This window comes from Poromitra crassiceps (assembly GCF_964638095.1).
Source record: "Poromitra crassiceps genome assembly, chromosome: 29".
NCBI lineage: Eukaryota > Metazoa > Chordata > Actinopteri > Beryciformes > Melamphaidae > Poromitra > Poromitra crassiceps.
The window spans coordinates 11,190,161-11,204,211 of NC_139641.1; the positions used below are offsets into that span (position 1 = coordinate 11,190,161).

Here is a 14,051-nt window from a genome sequence, read left to right on the forward strand (position 1 = left end):
GTCAAAAATAATCGATTATAAGATGCATCGCGATGTGGACGTGCAAGATTCTGCATCGATTCACAAATGTCAAAAATCGATTATATATATATATTTTTTTTTTCAATAATCGAATAAAATATAATGGAAGTACATGCAGTTGTTTATTTGGATCATAATACAATGCAATTCCAAATGCACTTTTATTTTAAAAGTAGCCAGTGAGAAAAAGAAAGTGAGAAAAATTAAATCATGTATTGGGGAAAAAGTGATGGATCGATTGCAGATGCATCGATAATCGTAATCATAATGGAGTCGTAGCCCTCTGAATCGTAATCAAATTGAATCGTGAGGCCAGTGAAGATTCACAGTCCTAATAGCATGGTCCTCCTAATGCACTACATCCTGCTGTTGAAACTCCTCACTGTCAGGTGAAAAGAAGTGGCTGGTGACTTCACTGCACATATATCGGAGGAAGCAAGTGCTAGTTTACGGCTCTCCCCCAGATCGGCTTACTAAGTTTGGGGAGAAAAATACAAGAGAAACACCTCAACTAAAGGTAAAAACTTGTTTTACCTGAGTGGAGTATTAGATGGGTGGGGTTTATCACATCAGGACAAATTCAACGTAGGGAAGTTGTCAGTCACAGGAAAGTCTCCTAAGTAGACTCAAAATCCTGTGTGACTGTTTCAAATTGTTGGAGTCCATCACACTGATCTGGATAAAACATCATCAAACTATTTGGAACCACTATTTGAACCTGGTCTGGGGTCAACTTCACCCCGGTGTACCGTGTCCCTGCTCTGATGGCAACCACATGTCTGCTGCAGTTTCCACACGCAACAACTATCTCCTCAGTCACAGTCTCTCTGGCAGGCCTTGACAAAGGGGAAACAGCCCTCACAGTGAGCCCAGCTTGATGTCCAAGATCTCATGTCAAGCGTAACAAGGAAGAAATGCTTCTTCTCCCCCCTCCAAAAATGTCCTTTGCAGCCTTCATGCCTGGCAAGAAAGCTAGCTGTGCCTTACATGAGAAATTAGCTTTTAGAGTGAAAAGTAACCGCCTGGACCTCTGTGGGATTGGGGAGAGCTTGAAGTTCCATTAAGAGGTTTTTCGGGGGGTTAGTTGCTTGGCTGGTTTGGTGGTCAGGTGATTTCAATTGGCTGGAAGCCTTGGAGAGTGTTCTCTGGCTTGATTACAGGTGTATGGTTAACTGCTTGTTCTCTGGCTTGATTACAGGTGTCTGGTTAACTGCTTGTTCTCTGGCTTGATTACAGGTGTCTGGTTAACTGCTTGTTAGAGTGTTCTCTGGCTTGATTACAGGTGTATGGTTAACTGCTTGTTCTCTGGCTTGATTACAGGTGTCTGGTTAACTGCTTGTTAGAGTGTTCTCTGGCTTGATGGTGTCTGGTTAACTGCTTGTTCTCTGGCTTGATTACAGGTGTCTGGTTAACTGCTTGTTCTCTGGCTTGATTACAGGTGTCTGGTTAACTGCTTGTTAGAGTGTTCTCTGGCTTGATTACAGGTGTCTGGTTAACTGCTTGTTAGAGTGTTCTCTGGCTTGATTACAGGTGTCTGGTTAACTGCTTGTTAGAGTGTTCTCTGGCTTGATTACAGGTGTCTGGTTAACTGCTTGTTAGAGTGTTCTCTGGCTTGATTACAGGTGTCTGGTTAACTGCTTGTTCTCTGGCTTGATTACAGGTGTCTGGTTAACTGCTTGTTAGAGTGTTCTCTGGCTTGATTACAGGTGTCTGGTTAACTGCTTGTTAGAGTGTTCTCTGGCTTGATTACAGGTGTCTGGTTAACTGCTTGTTAGAGTGTTCTCTGGCTTGATTACAGGTGTCTGGTTAACTGCTTGTTAGAGTGTTCTCTGGCTTGATTACAGGTGTCTGGTTAACTGCTTGTTCTCTGGCTTGATTACAGGTGTCTGGTTAACTGCTTGTTAGAGTGTTCTCTGGCTTGATTACAGGTGTCTGGTTAACTGCTTGTTAGAGTGTTCTCTGGCTTGATTACAGGTGTCTGGTTAACTGCTTGTTCTCTGGCTTGATTACAGGTGTCTGGTTAACTGCTTGTTAGAGTGTTCTCTGGCTTGATTACAGGTGTCTGGTTAACTGCTTGTTCTCTGGCTTGATTACAGGTGTCTGGTTAACTGCTTGTTCTCTGGCTTGATTACAGGTGTCTGGTTAACTGCTTGTTCACCTCATTTAAATTAAACTTTAGAGTTCGGAAAGAGACATCCAAAAGATACTTCTGTGATACACATTCAGATTCATTGGAGTTCCAAACATTTGGCACCTTGGAAGTATTTGGAAGTTTTGGAAGTGTTTTTGTTTCTTTATTTTCTGTATCTTTTTCATTATCTCTGCTTTCCACTATGTATGTTACATGATCTATGCTTGTTTTTGATCCCTCTGTACATCGCTTTGGAGAAAGGCGTCTGCCAAATGAAATAAAGTGAAGTAAAGTAAAGTAAAGTAAGTAGCTATTAACCTTTTACTCGGCTACTGAGGGAATGTCAAGGAAAGAATTTCTTTGTGAGAAAGAGAATAGCTCAGCCAACACCGCTCAAATTCAGTCTAAATTTATTTATTCAAGACGCACATGTTGAGCTTTCGAATGAACTCCGCAAGCTGAAAATAGTGAATAAATGACCCAGATTGGTTTGTTTGATGCCACGCATCATTACGTCCAGACGGCTCTTTTTCTTTTCTTTTCTCAGTAGCAGCCACAAAAATCAAAGGAGGAACCTTCTAATGAAGACTATCAAGGCCGGGCCAATTTGATCGACGCCATAAATTCTTCTTAATTCTAGTGACAGCTTCTGTGATCTCCCTGCGGTGGATTTGTATTTATAAAAAAAAACACAATGAAACGTGATTTAAATTCGAATCTGGCTATTTTCATTTCTGTGAAGAAGCCCTGTCCACACGGCAAACCACGCAGAACGCCCGTTCCATTGTGCCAGCATTTCTGCGGCCGCACAGAAATTCTAGGTATCAAAAATATTCCTTTCCCCTCTGTGGTTCGACGTGTGTCATTATAATGAGGAAATGTGGCCCGCCTGCTGAATCGTGTCATCAGACGTTTTCATCTTCATCCCTATAATTCAAATATGGCTTGATTTCTTCATGGTGGAAGACGAGTGTGGTTGGATGGTTTATGAAACATTTATTACTGGTGAACAAGTATCTGGGGGAAAAAGGGCTTCGTTCAGTGACAAACAGTGGTAACTTTTTTGCCTCGGAGGTCTGCTGCTCCTGTCAGTCCGCGGTTGATAAATCACCCGACTGCCCTCCGCGTGCCCACAGACAGCAGACGGCTCAATCATCCGTTCCTACTTACTCATACTAACAGCATGCCGGTCCCAGACAATGGAGATCTGCACTGGAAGCAAGGCGTTGGCCTGCGCGCCAATCTAAGACTGTCCTTCCTTGCGGAAAGGGAACTAACCTCATGGGCAGGAAGGGGCCATTGTGGTCTTCTTCAAGTGGATGACAACAGAAATATCGCACAACGTGATAGTTTGGGGTTTTTTCTTCCACCACCCAGCTCCTTCGGCCAAACCCAAGCAAACAATACTCAGTCAGAAATAGATCTCTTCCCAGGCCACATGACACCATACTGTGTTTATGTTAGCATCAGTTAGATTAGAATTGCTGCTTTGGCCGTACATAAATAACTCATCGTCGTAGACTGACAGAGTCTGGGATGAATTTAAAGATACTGTACTTGCACTCTTCATCGTTTGCTAATGTACCTGCTAATGTAGCCACGCTAGCTTACCTGCTAATGTAGCCATGCTAGCTTATCTGCTAATGTAGCCACGCTAGCTTACCTGCTAGCTAGCTTACCTGCTAATGTAGCCACACTAGCTTACCTGCTAATGTAGCCACGCTAGCTTACCTGCTAATGTAAGCCGTCAATCTGAGCGCAGCTCTCCGGCCAACCCGTTCTCCTCGTGGTCCACCAGCCTCCACTCTCTGTGTCCATTGCAGTTAATCTAGACACACACCCAGTGTTGGGGAAGCTACTTTGAAAGCATAGCTTAGGAAGCTACCAACTACTACTTCACCATGGACTACTACAGCAAAGCTACCCTGCGAGAAATGTAGTTTAGGAAACTACAAGCTACGCAGAAAAAGTAGTTCAAAGTACTTTGTGAAGAAAAAAAACATTCAATTGACAATGTGCATGTACTGTATATGGAATAAAATATAACAGCCTAGAAAAATAATAATGCCAGCAGAAATATGCCTTTCAATTGTGGAGATAATTTAGAAGTTGCAATACCTCCCCCTAGACGTAGGGGGTGCTATTTGCATCAAGCTGCTCTCTATCATAGGACTTCTAAGCAAGCTAAAAGCATGTGAGTGGGGGAAGTTTGGGGTCAGTCCCCTAAGTCAGGATGGGATAGGGGTTGAACCACAGAGCACAGAGTTTTTGTAAATAAATCTGTTCTAATACTTTTAACTTCTAGTTGTATTGGTTTTTATTAAGTTAGAGTTATAATTTTACTACACAATTGAGTTTATTGACACCCAATAGATTCAATGTTATATTTTTGTTGTAAACAAATCTGGGTTCTTCTGGGTTTTGTTTTATCAGACAAATAAACAGTAAAGACTTGACTATGATTGGTTAAAGGTTAGGGTAAGAATATCAGGGCAAGCCAATCAGAGGCAGCGTTGGCTTTGTGTCAAGAAGTACTAACGTTAGTGGGATCATCGCTGCCTTCATGGTCTATGCTGCCTTCAAAGCGATCACGGTGAAAGAAAAAGATGCAGTCCTGTCAAAGGGGGTTCTGGTTCAACAGTTATGGTAAAATCAAATAAATATGTATATTCCTTTAATTTTATTGCCCAAAATTGTAGTTTGTAGTTTGAGTAGTTAAACTACAGAAAAATTACCGAAAAGTAGTTTAACTACTTGGCTCACTGAATGTAGTTGAACTACCAGCAAGCTACTGCAAAATATAGTTCAACTATGTAGTTCAACTACATGTAGTTCAATTCAATTCAATTCAATTCAATTCAACTTTATTTAAAGTGTAAAATCACCATGAGACATGGTCTCGAAACACTTTACAATCAAGGCATCACACAGCAGAAAATACAAATACAAACAATACTATATACATTATATGGGCTAGGACATCATTCATGGTGCAAGAAGTAGAAAACGAATAAAAAGTCATAATACAAAAAATAAATAAAAATAATTGCAGAAGGCACAGTGCATAATGTCAAGAAGTGCCATATGTTTCGGAGTTCACTACTCCCCAACACTGCACACAGCACCTGGAAGACAACACTTGACAAAGTCCATTAGCAAAGGGGAAAATACACAATCCATTTGTCCAGGTCGTGGCTTAGCAGATCGCCCTTACCCACGCAGTGAGTTACACAATGAAGGAAACTGCATGTCACGTATAGGGACAGACTGTAAGATTAGGTTTGGGGAATGCTAATGGTGAGAGCTAATGTTGCTAGTTAAGCCTAAGGCTATAGGCATAACTTAATACATCCTAATCATAATAACGAGCAGTGGTAGAGGCAGTTCTCTCTGTAACAGCCCTAACTCCCAAATCTTTCCTTTAAGCCTTCCAAACGGGGATAACCTCGTAAGCTCCACCCTACTTCACCGTGGCAACCCATTAGAAAACAATATCATCATCATCATCGTCATCATCATCATCATATAATAATACTCAATAATAATAATAATAATAATAATAATAATAATAATAATAATAATAATACTAATACTAATACATTGAATTTATGTAGCACTTTTTAAGAACTCAAAGACGCTTATTTTAACAATTGTGTTTATCTGGTATAATGTGAAATAAAGAGATTTAGACATACTTTTCCTTCACAGCTGAATTCATGTCAGGATGTGTTATTTGACTATGTAATAGTCGGGACGCTACGAGGACGCAGGAGGCAGATGCCAGGTCAGATTCTTTGACCTCAGGATATGAGGTCAGCAACTAGCAAATGATAAGCTAGAAGGGACGAGACAATAACTACACATTAACGTCACAGTTAACGCAGAGCTGGCATGAGGACGGACACGTGCTGTGGCACGTTTACACTTGTAGGTAAAAGCTGACAGATGACTGGAAATGTTCATTGCAGCTGTCTTGTCTCCTTAGCTCTGACTCTTAGGATGACCTGAACAAGCTCCACGTTTTCCTCTCTACATGACAGGCATTGATGACAGCTTGTATAAACAGCTATAAATGACTCATACATTCATGCTCACAGGTTTTGATATTATTGGCTGTGTCGATTGATTTTTGTGTGTTGTATTGTGTTTCATTTGTTGTATGGAGTCATAATTTAACCAACCTGTGAAGCCAAAGGCAAATTTCCATTGCGGTGGACAATAAAGTTATATTCTATTCTATTCTATTCTATTCTATTCTATTCTATGCTATGCTATTCTATTCTATTGTATGCTAATCTATGCTATGCTATGCTATGCTATGCTATTCTATTCTATTCTATGCTATTCTATGCTATGCTATGCTATATGCTATGCTATTCTATTCTATTCTATTCTATTCTATTCTATTCTATGCTATGCTATTATATGCTATGCTATGCTATTCTATTCTATTCTATTCTATGCTATGCTATTATATGCTATGCTATGCTATTCTATTCTATTCTATTCTATGCTATTCTATTCTATTCTATGCTATTCTATTCTATGCTATGCTATGCTATTATATGCTATGCTATGCTATTCTATGCTATTCTATTCTATTCTATGCTATCTATTCTATGCTATTCTATTCTATGCTATGCTATGCTATGCTATTCTATTCTATTATATCCCCATTTCTTATAGTTTCTTTGTTTTCCATAAAGGCACCTGGCTTTCCTGGGTGTAGCTAGAATCTCGTCCACTTTGATGTAGGAAGTTAGAGATGACTTTTGTTTCCGATTGAGATGCCGTCTTTTTAAATCAGTAATGTCAATATTTAACGATACATTTTAACAACGATGCGATATACATATCACGATATGTGGTTGCGATACGATACAAAGACGATATTGGCTCATTTAGAGTGATACGATATGATTCGATTCGATTCAATTACTTGAAATCAATAGCCTACAGTCACTTTTTTGTGTGCCAAAAATAGAGGCCTTACATTCCAGTATGACTGCCTGTAACCATTGGTAACCACTTTCAAAAGAAAATGCCTCACTTCTATGCAGTGGTAGAGTAGGTAAAACGCTGGAAGAGCATGATATTACTATTCTACTGTGACTTGTGACTTATTATGTTTTTGTTTGTATATTTCTCATATCAACACATAGCAACAACCATCGTCTGTTCCATTGCCAGATACAAAAAAAGATTGCTATTACAGGCAGCGAGAAAGAGAACTTTCTCTACACAAACATTCAGTGCAAGGCCTCTATTCATTCTGTGTGAAGTGCGAAAAATGCATCCACATTAGGGCTGCAGAATTAATCGTATTTTCATCGTCATCGCAATATGAACATGCACAATAAACACATCGCAAAGACTGCCTGAAACGCAATGAATCACAAAAGTGGTTCTATTCACATGCGTCATGCATTCCCACTCAGTCAGCATCTGATCATTTTGTCTTGTGTTGTAAATCCAGCGTACACCTTTCCCTTGCAACAGTGCGCTCCGCCCCTCTGCCAAAGCCCAAACACGCTGTGTGTAGTTTCAGCTAGAGTCAGTGTGTATTTCATTTCTTTATTCAGTGGGCACAGGCTATGTTTGGGGTCTATGTTAGCATTATTAAAGCAGAAAGACATAGGAACTGTATAGCTAATGCATACTTTAATATTTGTTTATTTATCGCAAGTCGTATCGTCATGGCTATATTGAACAATGTTATCGCACATCGCAGATTTTCCTCATATCGTGCAGGCCTAATCCACATTATGTTTGTCATGCTAAATACAAGGCGCAAATTCTTAGGATCAATATAATAGATTATTTGCATTGCAAATTGATTTTAGATCGATACACTAAGTAGTTGGAATAGTAGTCTAATCGATGTAGCTGGATCGTAGGGAATTAGGAATATAAATTGATACATCATCGATGCTATAGAGATGAATCATTACACCCCTAGAAGTCAGTATGGTTTCATTATGCCAGGATCCTAATGGGAGAACTCTTGTGGTTCTTATTCAAAATATCTACCAACCAGTGTATCATGAAGCTCAAGCTTTGAGCAAACTATGGTTGGGCAAAAACAATGTGAGCAATGAGGGATCCAAATATCCCTTGGTGCTATAGGTTGAGGCCACGTCTCGTCATAGACGCTGGTTTAGCTGGCTCAGCCTGGCTGGGGGCAGGGTCAGGGTGGGGTAAAAACCCCCGTTCTATCCATTCAGCGAAGTTAGAATTTAGCTGATAGCGCAGCCCAGGCAGACACGATCGGGGATTTAACCACCGCAGTAAACGCACATCTGAGCAGACGTCTTGTGTTCTGCTCTAGAACCCCCAAACCTGTAGTTTAGAGCCGCAGCACCGTCTTTTGGTGAGTCAGCCCATGAGATATATGGGCGGTTTTACCCCACTCACGCGCCAGCCGTTTAACATTTTGTGGGCGTTCCCAGACATGCGGACTGTCTCTATAGCATGCATTGTTTCAAGTTTCAAGTTTATTTGGATCCCCATTAGCTACAGCAAAGCTGCAACTATTCTTCCTGGGGTCCACCAACAAAGATTGTACATGGTAACAATGCAATCTACATACAGTACATACTTACATCATAACACACAAACATACACTTAAACATACATGATGTAACCTTACAAAACAAAAAACAACCTAAAAGCATACAAAACGCACATACAAACAAGACAAAAGCTCCTAGCAGATCAATTATATAATCGAGCATTTTCATTCATAGTTAAAAAAAAAAAAAAAAATCAATCAAAATTCACACACTATCCATAATCCATAATACACACATCACATCATAGCTATAATCTATCTTTAAGAATTGTCCACATTTCTTTTTAAGAGATGCAGTTTGACCAAATTTTGGAATTGAAATTTGCTATTTTCTTGTGTGATATGCCTAGGCCCTAGGCATATCACACAAGAAAATAGGGAGTAAGTTAGAGTAAGTAAGAGAGATCTTTTGTGCGAGGCTACATCTGCAATAACAAAGCAACTTGGATCAGTTGGAGAAAATGACTGAGTTGAGTCATGGGAGTGTACGTAGGAGAAGGAGGAGAAGGTCTGCTAATAATTTCCTCCTCGGGCTAAAAACAAAAACACAACAAAACAACAGGGCAGAATAATGAGTGTTTAGATAGGCTTTAAAAAGCCTCAGCAGTTGTCATTAAGCAGCAGTAACAGATGCCTGAGTCCTGGAGAAGCTCAGGTTCACCACATTCCAGTGTGCGAGAAGTTCAGTTAGCAGTTTGTCGTAGTTAGTAGCTCAGTTAGTTAGTAGGTGTCCAATCTTGACCTTGTCTTGGAGAACAACTGTAGCCATCTTTAGTATCCTTGAGACAAAAACAAAGTATCTCAATGAGAGCCAGTGTTGGGGCGTAACTCATTACAAAAGTAACATATTACTTTTAGCAGTAACTCGGTAATATAACTTATTACCAATATGATTTCAGTAATATCATACCAGTTACTTTGTCAAGTAACACAAGTCACAGTACAAATAGATTTCTTTTTCAAATCAAAGCATATATTGTGTGTTTTTATGCAAATAACCACTATAGATGACAATAACAAAGGAAAAGGATAACATTTAGAATTTTGCACGGTTTACACTGACTTCAAGACGGTTGAAATTATTTTTCGGGATGGTTCCGGGGCAGCGATGTCATTCTGCTGCTGCTGTTGTTTTGGTGAAAGTAATGCAAAAGTAGTGTAATAAGTAACGAGTTACTCTACACAGACAGTAATATTGTAAAGTAACTTATTACTTTCAAATGAAAGTAACTAGTAATATGTAGTACATTACATTTTGAAAGTAACTTGCCCAACACTGTTGAGAGCCAATGTCCTCTAGTTCTGCTTGGATAATGTTGAATAGACTCCAATAGGAGGGGGGGGGGGGGGGGGGGGGGGGGGGGCTGTGGGAGAGGGGGGGGGGGACCCCTGCGGGGGGAGGGGGGGGGGTGGACCCCTGTGGGAGGGGGGGTGACGACCTTCTCCATAATTGAAAAGGAAGGAAGGAAGCGCAACAGGAAGACAGGAACAGGAAGTGCGTTGACCCATCCAGACGGAGGGGGGGGGGGCCAGAAACAAAAGGCCCATCGTCTCGCTCTCCCGTGTGGGGACTGAGGGGGGGTGGCCTGGAAAGCTGGTTGCCATAGCGATCGCTCTGTCGCCCGGGCTGCCCTCTCGGTCATGCACTGGTAGTGTACATAGGATCTGCCAAGAGTCAGCAAGATCCAAATCTGCACTGGAAAGCATAGAGGCTCTGCTAAAACAACTGGGCGCTGGCTGGCTGGGGGAGCGTTTTCCCCAAACAGGGGAGAGAGAAGTGAGAAAACTTCACAACACAGCAATTTTCACAGCCCTGCTCTATCCCCACCTGGCATTGGAAAGCACTAACGTCCAGCTAGATGCAGACCTTTTGGTTTTGGTCATAGTCCAGTGCCGCTGGAAGTAGTTTTAGGTTGGGGGTGGTGTAAGGAAGGGACTGTCGGTGCTGCCAAAGAAGTTTTTTGGACTTTTAGCCATATTTAGAGGAATATTTAATTTTAAATTAACATTAGGATTATACTGTTATATGTCATTATTCAGTATCTTCTCCTTTTCTCACTCACTTTCATGTAAGCACCTGCTCTCCCTTTAGTCGTTTTACACTACGACAGACAGCAACACAGGCATAGACACTGAACTTATTATTATTATTATTATGGAAAACCAGATTATGATGAAAATCAAACACTTTTGAAGAGAGAGCGTATGAAATAAGATTAGAGCTGGGAAGCACAAACTGTTTTGTAATGCATTTTGTTGCTGTTATAAACACAAGACAGCCAAATCCAACAATTTCGAAAATCCCATCTCTTGCCACCAGGGGGTGCTGCAGCACCCTCAGCACCCACCTTCCAGCTCCCTTGTCATAGTCTTGTGGGGAGGTTGTTATGGTTTGAGGTGGTAGAGATGTGTGAAGGGACTCCTATATATTCAACTGGTTCATAACCTTCATAACATTCCTGTGTTTCTGTATATTTCCCCCTGCTTGTATTCAGTTGAACTGAAAGCTGAAAGCCTCCAGTCTCTTTCTGGACCGTGTATCCTGCGGCGGCTGCAAAAAGCCTGTCATTGTTTGCATTGCAAATGCATCAGTGAGTTTGGATCTAATGTAGCTTGACGTCTCTCTGTGTGTCTCTCTGTGTGTCTCTCTGTGTGTCTCTATGTGTGTGTGTCTCTCTGTGTGCCTCTCTCTCTGTGTGTCTCTCTCTGTGTGTGTTTGCTCTTGTCTCAGGGTGGCCAAATGAACTGTTTAGCTTGAGGACCAAAGATCACATCAGGCACCGATCCAAAGCAAGAGAGAGATAAAGAGACAGAGAGAGAAGCTCGATGATTCAGCCTTCACCCACCAGCTGATCGCACTATGACCCGCCGGGACTAAGGACTTATTTCCAGAGCGTCATTTTGTGGTAGGATTTGTACCGTATCTTTTACCGCTATAGGCTTCCTGTCCACCTCCGCTTTACAGGAGGATGTTAGCTGTGTTTTTAATGTTCGTTCAGTGAGCCACATTATACTGCATATTAGGGGTGGGAATCACCAGATGCCCACGATACGATACTAAAACGATACTTGAGTCACGATACGATAGTATTGTGATATTGCGATATCGCTGATATTGCGATATATTGAATATTGCGATATATTGAATATTGCGATATATTGAATATTTCGATATATTGTCTAACTCCTTTTCCTACCTTTTCCTTGACCTCACCGGAAGTAAAACATGCAGTGTTTTTTTGTTTTGTTTTGTTTTGTTTTTGCCCCACATAGGCTACATTATTAAGCTTCTCTGGACTCAATACGCCACTGCAGGCGCGGACTGCAACATCGGGCGCTTCGGGCAGATGCCCGGTGGCCTGGCATGGCATGGCCTGCAAATTTTTTTTTTTTTTTTTAAATATCGATACTTGGCATCCAAATATCGATACAATATCGTCAGGCAAAATATCGCAATACTATGGTGTATTGATTCCCCCCCCCCCCACCCCTACTGCATATGGTTTACATTTGTGTGGTTTTATGCTTCAACTTTGGCCAATGCTTCATCAACTAATAAGCCATGATAAATGCTGCGTAAATCATTGAGGTATTCACATCACGCTAGAAATCAGAGACTGAGGTTATCAGTGGATGCAATTTTGAGCTAAATGAAAACATAAACATGTGGTTTGTGCAATTTGGGGATATCCATATGATCCACGTGTAGGCATCGTGACATGTGGTTCGACTTACTGCACAGGTTTCGAGTGGGAACTGCTTTTGAGTCGGTCGTCATTTCGTCATTTTGGATTTGAGCGTTTTTTCCTCCGCAGCATAAGGCCACCATAACACAAAGCACATGTTGAAAAGAGGAAAGGGGAGTGGCGCTAACGCTAATGCGTCCACGCTGGAATGGCTCAAGGCACCGCCTTTCTTTGAGTTGGCCATCAATGCTCCCCTATGTGGCCCTGAGTCATGTGCAACACCATGATGTCATCAGGGAGGTGGGAGGTGGGAGTTGGTAAAACAATGGCAGAGCAGAGGAGAGGAGAAAAGCCAGAGTCAGCAGGGAAAGTCTATTATGTGATGAAGGTGGGGGGGGGTTCGGGTTAACTTAGGAAGACCCAGCAAGACCATATGATCCTGGTATAGTATAGTGTAGTCTGGGCACCTTTCACCCCGCTTTTTGTCATGGGGGCGTAAACCAAGGAACTGGAAACAACACCAGAAATAAGTGCGCCAAAAACGTCTTTGTTGCCGTTAGCTTGACGCGGCGAGGTTACTTTAGCTAGAGCCTGAAAAGAACAACAACACAAGTTGTACAGTAGCGTTAGCACATTTCTAGTAACTGCCAAGGAAGGTTTCTGGAGAGCCAAAGACAATGGAGTACTCGCCATGTGAAATCTTATGATCAATGTCCATGTCTTTCCCAGCACAGGCAGCAGAGATGCTTCAACTGTTGTACTCGATCCTCCATTATCGATAACAGCGGACAGACAACTAGCGTTATAACTATTCCATCAACTGGCCATTTGTTTCAAAAGTAAAGCTTCTGTATTGGCTTAAAATATGTGAGATTGTGAATCCGCAATGTTTCTACAAGAACTTCTTCAAAAACTTTGTTCGGTACGTCCATCTTTTGTTTTGTTGTTTGCCGTTTTATTTTCTGAATCGTTGTGTGTAATTGTCAAGTTAACGAGCTATTTCCGCTGTTGTTTCCTGTCTAGGGCGGGCTCTAGGCCGGAACCAGGCAGGGTGACAAAATCACTTGTGAACGGAGGCCAGGCTCTTTCTCGCCGAGAAGAGCCTGGTGACGCGAGGTTAGGTATAGTGTATCATGTTGGCAAATAAACTAAAGTGGCAACTAAAGTGTCTCTCAGATTAGAAACAGCCTGTCTCTCATAGAGACAAAAGCTACAGAGAGAGGAGGTAGCATGGAGGTAACATACTGTAGGGGCTCGCCTATAGGTAACTGAAAACAAAAAACAGACTGTAAAGTCAAAAGAACCAGGCATGGAGCCACAGGAAAGACTTCCTCCGGAAATTAAGGAGTCACAACCGGGCTAAGGAACAGTCGAGAAACACAATGCAGCTAAACTGACAGGAAGCCAGTAGGAAATGTCTCACGTGGTCAAACCCAACGTCTTATGTCCGCACGCTTCCACCGACAGAGGGTCTGAATCACAAGTCAGTATTTCCGGGTTTTGTCGTAGGAATTCCTGCGATCAAATCTGATTGGCTGGGCTTAGGGAAGTCTTGCTCTCTGCGTGCATCAGAGTCCTGCACCGGGTCGGGGTTCCGCGGGGCCCCGCCGGGTACCCGCAAAAAAACGCGGGGTGGGGCTAA

General features: G+C 41.8%; 1 protein-coding gene across 1 annotated transcript in view; it reads left to right on the forward strand.

Annotated features, from left to right (window-relative positions):
• Positions 1 to 14,051, forward strand: part of eva1ba (eva-1 homolog Ba (C. elegans)) — a 31,551-nt gene that overhangs the window by 11,839 nt on the left and 5,661 nt on the right. Inside the window, exon 2 of the mRNA XM_083662701.1 lies at positions 11,455 to 11,629. The gene's annotated coding sequence lies outside the window, so the exon portion shown is untranslated. The remainder of the gene's footprint in view (positions 1 to 11,454; positions 11,630 to 14,051) is intronic.